General features: G+C 41.4%; 1 protein-coding gene across 1 annotated transcript in view; it reads left to right on the top strand.

Annotated features, from left to right (window-relative positions):
• The first annotated feature begins 820 nt into the window (after positions 1–820).
• LOC123034903 (tubulin polymerization promoting protein) overlaps positions 821–13,846 on the top strand; it is a 96,415-nt gene continuing 83,389 nt past the window's right edge. Inside the window, exon 1 of the mRNA XM_044452689.1 lies at positions 821–963. The gene's annotated coding sequence lies outside the window, so the exon portion shown is untranslated. The remainder of the gene's footprint in view (positions 964–13,846) is intronic.

The raw sequence follows: 13,846 nt of genomic DNA, 5'->3' as shown, positions 1-13,846 counted from the left end.
GAGAGAGCATAGCAAATGTAGACATTCCTCTAGACCAGTGATGGTGAACTTTTTAGGGACTCAGTGCCCAAACTGCAACCCAAAACCCACTTATTTATCGCAAAGTGCCAACACTGCAATAAAACCTGAAAACTGAGGTTTTAGTTTAGAAAAAACAACTCACAGCCAGTCCAAGCAAATATAAGTATATCCTTGGCAGTGCACTGACTGGCCAAACAAAAGCTTGGATGAGTCGCGGCTAATGAGTTGCGGCTTGTGACATTATCGCCTGGTACCACTACTCCTTTCTGAGCATGCGCATGGCCCCTATGTACACTGTTATCCGATGCTCAGCTGCTGGGGCGATGCTGGGGTGAGTTGGCTCGCGTGCCGACAGAGAGGACTCTGCGTGCCCACTGTGGCACATGTGCCATAGGTTCGCCACCACTGCTCTAGAGTATAGAACAGATTTTAATAATGAGTGGGCTTTAAAGAGTTGGCTTCCTGCCCCTTTGTAGCATGCAATAGACTGGTACTGCCCTGCTTAAATACATGAAACAGCGGCTTCAATTTTCCCTTCAAAAATGTTACATGTTTTCTTTTTTGCAGTGAGTGGAGAGGAGAGTGATAAACTTGGAATATGAGAATTCCTGTCCGTTTAAAATAGTTTTCATGAATAGTTTCTATTAGCTTAGAATATTAGAAAACAGAATATTTTCCTTTTTAATCTTATTGCCCTATAAATTTTCCACTGTTATCATGACTCTGCCAGAAAAGCAGCAGCAGCAGCAGCAGCAGCAGCTGCTGCTGCTATGATTTCCTGCAATGGAAAGACCACTTCTTTCTTTCATTTTTGCCAGGCCAAAATGTAAACCTAACTCACTCCTAATTTTCCTCACTTCAGGTGCAATCAGAGTTGTCAGCTGATCAGATAAGAACCAGGACTGCTCTGTTCGTGTACCACTAAAATCCACTCAATCCACGGTATGCAGATAAACTTGATCACTTGCTAATTTAATTGCTTTGGGCACAGAACTAAACCAAGGACCAGTGAAACTGAAGTAAGAGTGATGCATTTTGATATAATTACTATAACTGAATTACACTGGGTTGTTAACTATTCAAATAATATTTTCTGGCATGTAAAATTACCAACTGTGCACCACTGTTGTGTGCGTATGCATTAACATATGCGTGCACTAGAGGCTATTTATTTAAATAGTTTATTTTATGGGGAAGCAGGGAGAAAGCCTGAAGATTGCTATGATCTCTTATAAGAAAACAAGACAAAAAATCCTATCAAACTTTGAAAAACATACTCTTGCTCCTCATATGCACCACCCATTTGCCTCCAGCATATGCACAATCAATTCAAAGAAGTTTTATTAACAGTGTCTTATGTCTCCACTCAACAATAAATACAATGAGGGTTTACTTCCAAATTAGTGTATATTGGATCACAGCCTTCCAGCTCAATCCTATGCATATCCCAATATATTAGTAAGTCTTACTCTTGGGTAAATATGCATACGATTGCAGTGTATGGCTGCAATCCTTTATTTACTCACCTGGAAGTAAACCTTACTGAACTCAGTGGCACTTGTTTCTGAGAAGACATAATACAAGATTGCACTTTCATTTTCTTTCCCTTTTCTGAACCTTCAGGTTACTTGAAAGGCTCAGAAAAATCTCAGTCCCCCCACCTCCAGGTTTTCAATGCAAAGGAGTGTACTACTGAGGGAACTGAAACCACTCTACTGCCTACACCACCTTGCAGCAATCCTCTGCTTTAAGCATTCCTCTCACCCTTTCCACCTTAGTCATGGATTGTTGTCACATGCAAGCCCCACATTATGGTTAGCTATGAACTGTTAATAATGAACAATCCAGAGTTCACAGTATCTGTGGTTAACAGCACAGTTAAACCAAAGTGCAGGGTTTGCATGTAATGAAAACCCACAATTCAACAACAACCCAACAACCCATTCAACAATTGTTGTAAGCCGCCCCGAGGCTTCGGCGAATGGGGCGGCATAAAAATGTTTTAATAAAATAATAATAATAATAAAAAAAACTCTGGGTTGTTGTTACCAAGTCAATGAATCACCCTTGCCTTATCTTCATTCACCTCTACTGACTTTACAAAGAAAAGAGTTCTTCTATACTCTCTGTCCCCAAAGATTGTTGTGGGTGGCATCATGCCATTTTTCCAGGAAAAAGTTATTTTCCAGGAGAAATACACTGAAAGCTTCCTAACCAAACAAAACCAGCAATACACCCTCCAGTTTAATGTTCCACAAACATTTGCAAAGACCCAGGGCTAAGCCCAATTACCCTAGCAGGGCTCAATTTTTGCAAAACTCTCCCTTGCCCACACTCGCATGGTGGTCACCTGTGAATTGCCAAAGATGATACGCATAACTAAAAATATGAGAAAATGGTTGCTGATTTGCATATAATTTTCAATGCTGATTTGTGTGGATAAAAATTTAGAAATTGTCTTAATCTGAGTGGGAAAAGAGTGCATCTAAACATTGTGTAGATGACTGTGACCATGTGAGCTATGTGCCTGCTATCTAGGTGCTGTTGATGGGCAACCTCAAGGCCCAGCTCTTCCATCCATTGGGTTTTTTCTCATTACTGCAGACATACACTGGACATCTATGTCCTTCAAATACAGGATATCTTCAAAGTAAAGGACATTCCTCTAACATCTCTTCAAATAACAAACTGTACTCTACCAACCTACTGTCAGTTTAACTTTTAGGGTTTATTTGTACAGCTCTCAAACACCAACTTCTACAATTGGTGTTTTTCCATCATCAGTTGAGGCTGAATCTGCTTGTGTCAAAGCAGTTACACCAGAAACAAAAACTGTGTTTCATGCAGACAGGGATTGGTTCTCATGATCACTGCAGCTCACCCTGGTTTATTTAAGTGGCAGTGGGTTGCAATGCATTCTGGCAGCCATTGTGAATATTCAAGCTGTGGTGGGTGGTCACTACAGCTTGTTGTGGTGTGGAAACTCAGCACAGGGTGTCCGTTGGCATAGTTCACAAACCATCCACAACTGTAAAAGAGCTCATATTTATTTATTTATTTATTTGAAATATTTATATGCCGTCCTTTCGCAGAGCCTCAGGACGGCTTACATAAAAATAAACACATAGGTTGTGTGTGGTTTGTTAACCTTGGGAAGAAACCATTCTTGCTGAATTAAGTGTCCCAATAAGCTACAGTGACCACCTCCTGCAGTTCGAATATTCACAAGGACTGCTGCCACACAATGCAGCCCATGCTAGCTTAAATCAACTATGGTGGACTACCATGACTGTAAACCACAAGAGTGTTCCTCCTTCCACATCTTGCAGCAGCTTTGGGTTGTTGCAGGGAAGGGGTACTACCCACCAGAGCTGATGGGCCTTCAGCGAACAAATTACAAATAGATGAACTGAAGAGTTCTGTCTTCCAAAAGGCCCAGGCCAGCACTATTCCTTTCCAGCACTATTCCTTTCCAATTGACTTGTTCTAATCAGATGGCTGGGGGCAGAGTCCTGAACCCTGTTGTCAAGAGCAGGAAGGCTGTGCAGAGCGTAACTATGCAACTTGCTTATAACTTTGATAGCAGCAACCTAGCAACTGAAACTCACCAAACAGCAGCTGCAAAACACATTTTTTAACATCACATTTGCTGAATTATTTATCTATGTTGAAGATAGAGGACCCAGGAGTCTTTCTACATATAGGGGGATTTTTGTTTTGTTTTGTAAAGTATTTCTGAAAGCTCCTAAAATAAACACTTTTTCAGATATGAAGGAGGAACTTAATCTTGGAGATTTGCCCTGTGCAGATGTTGAGAGAAAACACAGAGCGCTATCTATCTTCCTAGGATAAGAAATGATCTCAACGGTAGCTGTGTTTAACAAAGAGTTCTGTAATGAGCAGTAAACATAACCCAAACAATTGAATAACTGAATAGTGAAGGATTTCCTCAGAGAGGGTGGGTTGAGCTTGTTGAATTGGTTTTTTATATTCCCCACCCCCATCCCACTTTTTGCAATTGGCTATTTTAGCCAGGAAGAAAACTGCATCACAAGTAGCAAAAGGAATCAGAATAAATGAATAAATATAAGCTTAGGGCTTTTTAAAAAATCCACTATAATGCTTGTGCTCCAGCTGTCTCCCACCTTCTACCCTGAAAAATGAAAACTTTTGAGGAGACGCTTGCCAGGCTGTCACCTTTAAACATTCAAAACAAGAAGGCTATGCAGCTGATGTCCACAAAAGAATGGAGAAATTTGCCAGAATATGTGCGGCTATATATGGGAAGAAGAGATGTTGCAGAAGGATAAGTTCCCTTTTGCTAAATGTACGTGAGAGCTGGCACAGACAAAGAAAGAGGAATCAGAGCCACGCCAACTGCTCTGCTGAGACCAGCTTCATTTGGCTCCTCCACCTCTCCCCGACTCATTTCTATCCCAGCTGGTTGTTTGAAGAACTCTCTAACTGGTGCAAGAATTTCCTCCTCCCAGCCATCCTCCTTTCCTATCTTTTTCCTTCATATCATAACTTTCAATTGGTAGCCTGAGGGTAGGGACTATTCCTTTCTGCTTTTTCTTTTTACTGAGTTGGATGTCTTCAGGGAACACTTTGGGATGAGGAGAGATGTAAAAATCCTTTCAAAAAAGTTGAATACGATTTATATATAAATATGCCATTAATCAGGAAGTCCCTGTTTCAAATATAACTTTGGCTGTAAATTTGCTAGAATGTCAGAGGCCAGGGGCTGGCAACTCAGTGGCTCTAGATGTTGGCCAGCAATTCACATCAGCCAAAGCCAACATAGCTGGTGATGAGGGATGACGGACACTGCAGTCAACGGTATTGGGAGGGGTGCATATTGCCCAACCCTGCTTTAGGCAAGGCCCTCCTGCCTCACTCTCCCTTACCGTTGTCGGGGTTACAATAACAGCACTCTGCCTCAGCTGGGCAGAGCCTTCCAACTGAGATTTGTCATGAACTGGAACTGGAGATAATTTCTAGGGGCACCGTGCTTATCTGGGCTTGGTTTCCCTGGAGTTGTATTGCCATTTTGCAATATTTGTATTTAAAAAACATATAGTTGAGAAAACACTCCAATGGACCTCTGAACAGATAGGTCCCCAAAATGGAGTCCAAAAGCTCAGCTCTCTGTTCCCCTCCCTCCCCACCCAGCCTTTCTCCTGCCCCCAGGTAGAGGTGGTGCTAGGTGGGGAAAAGAGAATCTGACTATTGTTTCTGATTTTCCCTAGCCTTGTTAGCTCCCATGGAGGCAGACTGCCACCACACATGGGGGCTATCAGCACTCCTGCCAAATCCCAGAAGCTGAGTGGTTATTGCCAAGGGAAATTCAGCTTGACAGGTCTGTTCATAGTAAACTGATAGAAAAGTCCTAACACTGGGGTTCCCTCTGCTTTTAAACAGGATCTTAAAGCCAATTTATTCTGAAGGACTTTTTTTAAAAACCTGAACTTGTAAATATTTTTAGGAAGGCTTTTTCTTGATGCTGTTTACTGCAGTTTATTGTTAGGTTTTTAATTTACTGATTCATGATTTATATTTTGAATGTAAGCTGCCTAGAGTTTGATTTTTATCACAGACAATGGGACATAGCCATCAAAAGGAAGTAAGGAAGAGAATGCTCAGATTAGAAGAATTATGTACAGGTATTGCAGGTGCAGATTGTACCAGTCAAACAAACATTGAAAAGGAATTTGGGATGTAAACGCAAGGCTCAGGACTGGTCACTGAGTGGCTACAGGATGTTTTAGAAGTGCCAGACAGGACTGGTAAAGGGAATTCCATGTGTAGAAAGGGCATTCCCTGTGCAGGGTGTTCCCTTTCTGATCTCAGAACTGTTTTGTGAACGTGGAAGAGTGGGAAAGGCTGTGTGTGTTATGGAGATAGGATGGCACTACACTACAAAACATCCTAACCCAGTTCAGCTCAAAGGCGTTGCCTCACCGTGAGGAGTTAGACTCTCCCAGAGGCAGGAGTACATAATCACAGCTCTGTTCAAGGCAACGCATGGAAACACCCCCAAGGAAAATCAGGTCTGTTCAACCCTGCCTTCTACCATATCCAAATGTCATGCAATGATGATTAGATTGTGCTGTGCTGCCTCCAGCACCAAGCTTACCTATTTTGCTCTGGCATTAATCACACCTGTTCCATGAGCCAATCGTAGTCTTGGCTACCCAGACAAAACAACTGTCCCCATGCACAAGCTAGGAAGTCCGACTGTGCCCATCGCTACCTGTCTTGGCACCTCCCATGCTCCCTGCTAATTTTGTTTTTGATATTTTTTAAAATAAGGATGATTTGCTACAAAAGTACATGCTTCTAGCACCATCTATACTTTCAGGACTGCCTTTGAGCCTCATGTTAACCGGAGAGCCATTCTTAGAAAGTAAAAATTTTGTGGGGCCACAGAATTCCAGACTGCTCCCCCCCCCGCCCCATAAAGCTGAGGGATACATGAGAGTAGGCAGCGAGGGGAATTTTGCTGATTCTTTTGTGTGAGTGGTGGGGGTTTTGGATGTATGTTTTGTCTTTCTGTTTCTCTGAGCATCACCCAATTTGCTTTCTGCAGAGATGCTATTTTGTTGTGCTTTGCATAACAAAGGGCTAAATATGTGCTTTGTCAACGGGGGCTCAAAGCTACCTCTGTGCTGTAGTCACTTCTCGGTGAAGTTATTTGTCTATGAGTCTCATTAGTTTGTCATTTACAAAATGGGTACTGGAGTAGAAAACTGCTGTTTTAAAAAATGGGTTCATGTCCTGAAGCTCAGAGTCTACTTCTACCTCTTGTATGCAGGTATTTGACCAAGTTACTTTGCTTTTATCTTCATTAGTTTACATCCTGAGACCTGGGTGTTTTGTGAACAGCTACGTTGACCATGCCCCTTCATGGATCATTGCCTTGCCGTGGCAGAGGGGCTTGCATAGAGCAATGAAACTACGAGCTATGCCGTGCAGGGAAACCCAAGACGGTCAGGTCATAGCAGAGAGCTCTGACAAAAGGTGATCCACTGGAGAAGGAAATGACAACCCTCTCCAGTATCCCTGCCACGAAAACCACATAGACAGAATTATAAAGATAAAAGATATGACACCAGAAGATGAGCCCCTCAGGTCGGAAGGTGTCCAATATGCTACTGGGGAAGAGCAGAGGGCTAGTACTAGTAGTGCCAGAAAGAATGAAGTGACTGGGTCAAAGCCGAAAGGACAAGCAGTTGTGGATGTATCTGGTGGTGAAAGGAAAGACTGCTGCTGTAAAGAATAATATTGCATAGGAATGTAAGATCTATGAATCAAAGTAAGCTGGACATGGTCAAACATGAGATGACAAGACTGAATCAGCAAACTAAAATGGACAGGAATGGGTGAATTTAATTCAGATGACCATCAGGTATACTACTGCGGGCAAGAATCCCTCAGAAGAAATGGAGTAGCTTTCATAGTCAATAAAAGAGTAAGAAAATCAGTACTGGGACACAATCTCCAAAATGAAAGAATGATCTCTGAATCCAAGGCAAACCATTCAGCATCACAGTAATCCAAGTCTATGCCCCAACCACTGATGCTGAAGAGGCTGAAGTTGACCAGTTGTATGAAGGCCTACAATACCTTCGAGAAATAACACCAAAAATGATGTCCTTATCATCAAGGGAGAAAAGGAAAGATACACCCAATTGAATGCAGAATTCCAGAGAATAGATAGAAGAGATAAGAATGCCTTCTTAAATGAACAGTGCAAAGAAATAGAAGAAAACAATAGAATAGGGAGGACCGGAGATCTCTTCAAGAAAATTGGAGATATGAAGGGAACGTTTCATGCAAAGATGGGCATGATAAAGGATCAAAATGGCAGGGACCTTACAGAGGAGATTGAGAAGAGAGGGCAAGATTACACAGAAGAACTATACAAGAAAGAGCTTAATGTCCCTGATAACCACGATGGGGTAGTCGCTGACCTCAAGCCAGACATCCTGGAATGTGTAGTCAAGTGGGCCTTAGGAAGTCTGAGCAACAACAAAGCCAATGGAGGAGACAGTACTCCAGCTAAGCTATTCAAAATCCTAAAAGACGATGCAGTAAAAGTGCTACACTCAATATGCCAGCAAATTTGGAAAACAAAACAGTGGCCACAGGACTGGAAAAGGTCAGTTTACATTCTAATTCCAAAGAAGGGCAATGCCAAAGAATGTTCAAACTACCGTACCATTGCATTCATTTCACATGCTAGAAAAGTTGTGCTCAAAATCCTACAAGCTAGGCTCCAGCAGTATGTGGACCAAGAACTACCAGAAGTACAGGCAGGATTTCAAAGAGGCAGAGGACCTAGAGATCAAATTGCCAACGTATGCTGAATCATGGAGAAAGCTAGGGAGTTCCAGAAAAACATCTACTTCTCCTTCATTGACTATGCCAAAGCCTTTGATTTTGTGGATCACAAAAAATTGTGGCAGACCATTTCATTTGTCTCTTGAGAAACCTGTATGAGGATCATGATCAAGAAGCAACAGTGAGAACTGGACATGGAACTACTGATTGATTCAAAATTGGGAAAGTAGTACAGCAAGGCTATATATTGTTGCCCTGCTTATTTAACTTATATGTAGAGCACATCTTGTGAAAGGCAGGGCTAGATGAATCACAAGCTGGAATTAAGCTTGCCAGGAGAAATATCAACAATCTCAGATATGCAGATGATACCACTCTAATGGCAGAAAGTGAAGGGGAACTAAAGAGCCTCTTGATGCAGGTGAAAGAGAAGAGCGCAAATGTTGGCTTGAAACTCAACATCAAGAAAACTAAGATCATGGCATCTGGTCCTATCACTTCCTGGCAAATAGATGAGGAAGAAATGGAGGTAGTGACAGATTTTATTTTCCTGGGCTCTAAGATCACCACATAAGGGGACTGCAGCCAAGAAATTAAAAGACGCTTGCTCCTTGGGAGGAAATCTATGGCAAATCTAGAAAGCTTACTAAAAGGCAGAGACATCACCCTGCCAAAAAAGTGCATATAGTCAAGGCTATGGTTTTCCCAGTTGCAATGTATGGCTGTGAAAGTTGGGCCATAAGGAAGGCTGAGCACCGAAGAACTGAGGCCTTTGAATTGTTGCTGGAGAAGACTCCTGTGAATCCCTTGGACTGCAAGGAGATTAAGCCAGTCAGAGTAGATCAACCCTGACTGCTCTTTAGAAGGCCAGATGCTGAAGATGAAACTCAAGTACTTTGGCCACCTAATGAGAAGGACTCCTTGGAGAAGAACCTAATGCTGGGAACAATTGATGGCAAAAGAAGAAGGGGACGGCAGAGGATGAGGTGGCTAGATGGAGTTACTGAATTAGTCGGTGTGAGCTTAGGGGACTCCAGGGAATGGTGGAGGACAGGAGAGCCTGGAGGAAAGTTGTCCATGGGGTCGCGATGGGTCAGACACAACTTCTTGACTAACATGACATAACATCGACCATGACAGCCAATTTGTGAAGAGTCAAGCCCAGGGGTCATCAACCTTTAACACTCAAAGAGCTATTTGGACCCATTTCCCACACAAAAGAAAACACCAGGAGCCGCAAAACCCTTTTGACATCTAAAATGAAGATAACACTGCATATATCGTTTTTTATCTTAATGCTATGTATATCTTCATTATGATTTAGCTGCAGCTCTTGTTCAGTCACTAAAAACTGTTATTTTTAATCTTACATGATAAACTAGTAGGACTCCTTTCATATATTTTGAATAGGAGAACAGCTTCCTGAAGAGTCAAAGTCAGTGCTAAAGGGCTGCATGCATTAAACAACAAACCCCGTAAGTTTGTCAGCAGTAAAAGCAAATGAATCTACCCAAGTATCATTAAACGCTTGGTTTTCTTCAGAAACTTTTATTTTCTTTGATTTATCCATGGTTGGCCTATGCCGGGGGGGGGGGGGGGCGGAGCTCAGTAAATCAGCATGGGTCTGCAGAGATATAGGTGTGTTTAGTGAGTGATTAGCAGATAAACAGTCAAGTGCTGTGAACTGTGACAAGTCCCAAGCACAGCTTTTAACATTCAGATGAAGGAGATTACATTGGGACAAAGAGAATCTTTTCAGCAGTGTTTCTTTTCGTGTAACATGAGAGCCTGCAGGAAGCTTGTTTAACAGAGGAATGTAGTGATTTACTTAACTAGCTGATTTACTTAACTGTTCCTGAGTGGAGCTTCGAGCAGATCAGCAGCTGTGCCAGCACGTGCTCTGAGCGACGGAGCCGCAGCAGAGGGGTTCAAGATCCACATGTGGCTCCGGAGCCACGGGTTGCCGACCCCTGGTCAACCCCTACCTGTTTTATGAGAGGATCAATTAAAATTCCAACTATGTCCAGTAACACATTTTACAACCCATACTTTAGAATGGAAAAGGATCAAGCATATGTCTCTGGTATTTTTAAACATCTATAAAAGACTATTCGCAACATCCCCATGCAGCATGACCAACAAAAAATTAACCTTTCTCAGGGCCAAATATACATTGCATGGAATTCCGAGTAATTTTCCTCTGATTTTTTTTATGAAAAACAGGCTAGAGCTTGCAATCAAGAGCAGAGGAAGGGTAGGTAGGAGGGAAGTACTCAACCCATTTGCTCATTCAAAACCATTCCCTCAAACTCCTTTTTCTACCACTGGAAAAATGACAATAGGGATGGAATTTCTAATTTCTAATATCTTCTGAAAGTTTTAAACAAAACCTAAGAACTTCAAAGCTCTTAGCATTCTAAATTGATCATTGGACAACAAAGAATTTCTATTGCATGAATTTAGTTCCATCGTATATCTATATCCAGTGTATAGCCAGTGTGGTGTAGTGGTTCAGAGTGTGGGACTGGAACTCAGGGGATCTGGGTTCGAGTCCCCGCTCGACCATGGAGCCAACTGGGTGACTTTGGGCCAGTCACAGACTCTCAGCCCAACCTACCCCACAGGGCTGTTGTTGTGGGGATAAGATGGAGGAGGAGAATGATGTCAGCTGCCTTGAGCCCTTTGTAGGAAAAAGGCAGGATATAAATTGAAAAATAAAAATAAAAATAAAATATCTGTAGAAATACACATCATTAGTATAACGAGTATATATCAGTTGCCAGTATTAACAGTTCAAACACACCAGCGTCTCAAACGTTTCTTCACATATGCTTTGCATTTATGAGAGGCATTTCAATCCTGAGATATTTTTAAAGAGCTACATAAATTCGACTGTTTGTAATATATTGGGTGGACTGGCCACTATTAATAAGAAAATCCTTTCTCCCCCTGCAATTTCTTCCTTGCTTTTTCAGATAACAAACTTAGGTGAGAACTGTGGTATAATATTAGAAAAGTAGTAGTTGGTGTAATGAAGTGTTAAAATAAGCCAGATCCTTCATTCTCTGAATACTGAGGGTTTGATCATAGGCAAAGTGAGTCAGACTGAAGTAAGCAATTCAGTGTTGGCCTATGGCAGCAAGAAAGCTGGATCAAACTCTTGAAACAATTTTATCTAGCTTCTGGCTATCTACCAAATTTTAGTGAAGGTGTGGTTTAAACTTTTACCCACATAAGCATAGAGATAGGCAGACATTCTAATTTTGCACTTTTGAACCAGTATACCACAAAACAGAATCCATTCCATTCAGTAGGTATCCCAAGTTTTCAGAGGGGCCCCATGGGGAGAAGGGGGAGGCAGTCTATTTATACATGATTCAATCTGGACCCAACTCAGATTTTTTTGAAATTCAACTTCTATCAGCTGTAGTCTGTATGACCAATGGTCAGAAATGTTGGGCATTGTATTAGCAGGTTTCACTTAACTGTTGTTGCCCTCAATCCAAGAGAGAAGTCATAAAATGCCAAAGAGAAGTCGTAAAGAGATTCCTTTAAGTGAAAATTCTCTATTTAATAGGGAAAGATTTTTAAACAATCATATGCTGAGGTTGCAAGGATGTATAGTAAGAACAAATCTTCTGTTAAATTGTGAAAAAGAAATGAATATAGTGTTCATGTGTGTGTGTGTGTGTGTGTGTAGTGTTCACACACACACACACATAGACATAAATCAGTATAGTGTGTTCACTATTACCCGTAGTTTCAGGCATCCACTGGAGGGCTTGAAACCTAGCTCTTGCAGATACGGGGGTCCTGCTGTGGACGGCATCAAGTCTGGGAAGGCTAGGCAAAACTAGTCTGGCATCTTGGCCAGTGTTGTCAATAAGGAATAGAAATAGAAGCAAGACACATAAAAGGAAAAATAAGTACATTCTAGTTAATACTGGGATTTTCATCCAAATTACAGAAGTAGGAATACAAGGCTTGATTTTAAGCATTTTGGAAAAGCCCAAGGACCATACTAGACCTTATGTCTATATATGTCTAACATGGGAATTACATCCAAATTACAGATGTAGGAATGCAAAGCTAGATTTTAAGTATTTGGGGAAGGACAAGGACCTTATAAGAGCCTTATAGTACACATGTGTCTCTTTTCTCTGAGGCTCTGGGGTAAGGGTTACATTAACTTTTCTCCCTAGGACAGTTGTCCATCCAAGTGGAACTACTACTTTCCTTCCCAATGGAATTGAGTGTGATCCCACTAACAGAACACAGGTCATTGGTCATCTTAGTATGGCCCACCAGATGCTTGGCTAACCTGCCTGTTTTTGCTGTGAGCACTAATTAGAAAACTGCCTAAAATATACTTGGTGCGGTCCATTAGTAAAATGTATAAATGCCTGCCTTATGGATGTTTTGTGGGCTGCAGTTTTGTCACTGAATACCACTTTATGCATGCCTGATATACATGCTGAACAGGTAGAAGGTGCTGATCCTTTCTATGCCATCATTACCTCTTACAGCTCATCTACCAATTCCATGCATCAGAGTGATTTCAGATCAAACCATGCAGAGCTGCTCCAAAGCACTAACATGAAATTTGGTCTGAACTGTCTTTACATCTGAACTCACAGGTCTTTCTCCTGGAGTAGGTAAATAACTAAAGAACTGCTATCGCTGCCAAAGCAAACACTTTTAGAATTACTGTCTATTGATAACCTACAGTACTGGATAATGGAAGGGCATTTTTCCTTTCTAGGAAGAATGCAAACTTCTTGGATATGGGGTAAACATTCAATTTAGCTTTGGAATACAGAAAATGGGAATCCTGTGTAGGCTTTGCAGTACTTCAGGTTTAACTTGAAATACCATAAACTTTGTTTTTCTTTGATAAACTGAATGCATATTGGCATTGTAGGAAAGTAGGGCTAGCTGAGTAGTACTTTGCTTAAGCTAGTGTAGTGCAGCAAGAGAATGTACAATCCTAAACATGCAAAGCAACAAGTAAATCCTATTCAAATAAATTAATCTTACTCTTGGAGAGAATCAGGTTTTAAGTGACAGAGCCATGCCATGTTCAAACTCATTGGGTGACTTTAGGCAAGGCCCTGCAATATGCTGATAAGCCTGACTTATCTTTCAGGAAAGAATATTAAAAATAGCCCATCCTGTTCATGAGGAAAAACTCCAAAACTCATAAGTTGGGCAATACCTTTATTAAAACCAACCAAAATGCAAGCTTTTGAGTTCTTTGGAACTCTTCATCAGGTAGAATACGAAAGGGAAGAAACAGTATTGTAAAGATTACTCAGAAACATTTGCACGCACATCTTTTATACTTTGCATTTGTACTTTGCCTGTCCCCCAAGGAATTCAAAGACAGCATATATTGTTTTTGCCTCTGTTTTATTCTCACAACTGTCCTGTGAGATAGTAGGCCTAAAAGAGAATCTCTAGCCCAAAGAGCCTCTTGATGTGG

The sequence above is a fragment of the Varanus komodoensis genome, unplaced genomic scaffold, assembly GCF_004798865.1.
Source record: "Varanus komodoensis strain SLA01 unplaced genomic scaffold, ASM479886v1 scaffold10, whole genome shotgun sequence".
NCBI classification, from domain to species: Eukaryota; Metazoa; Chordata; class Lepidosauria; order Squamata; family Varanidae; genus Varanus; species Varanus komodoensis.
This window is presented reverse-complemented; position numbering and strand designations above follow the sequence as displayed.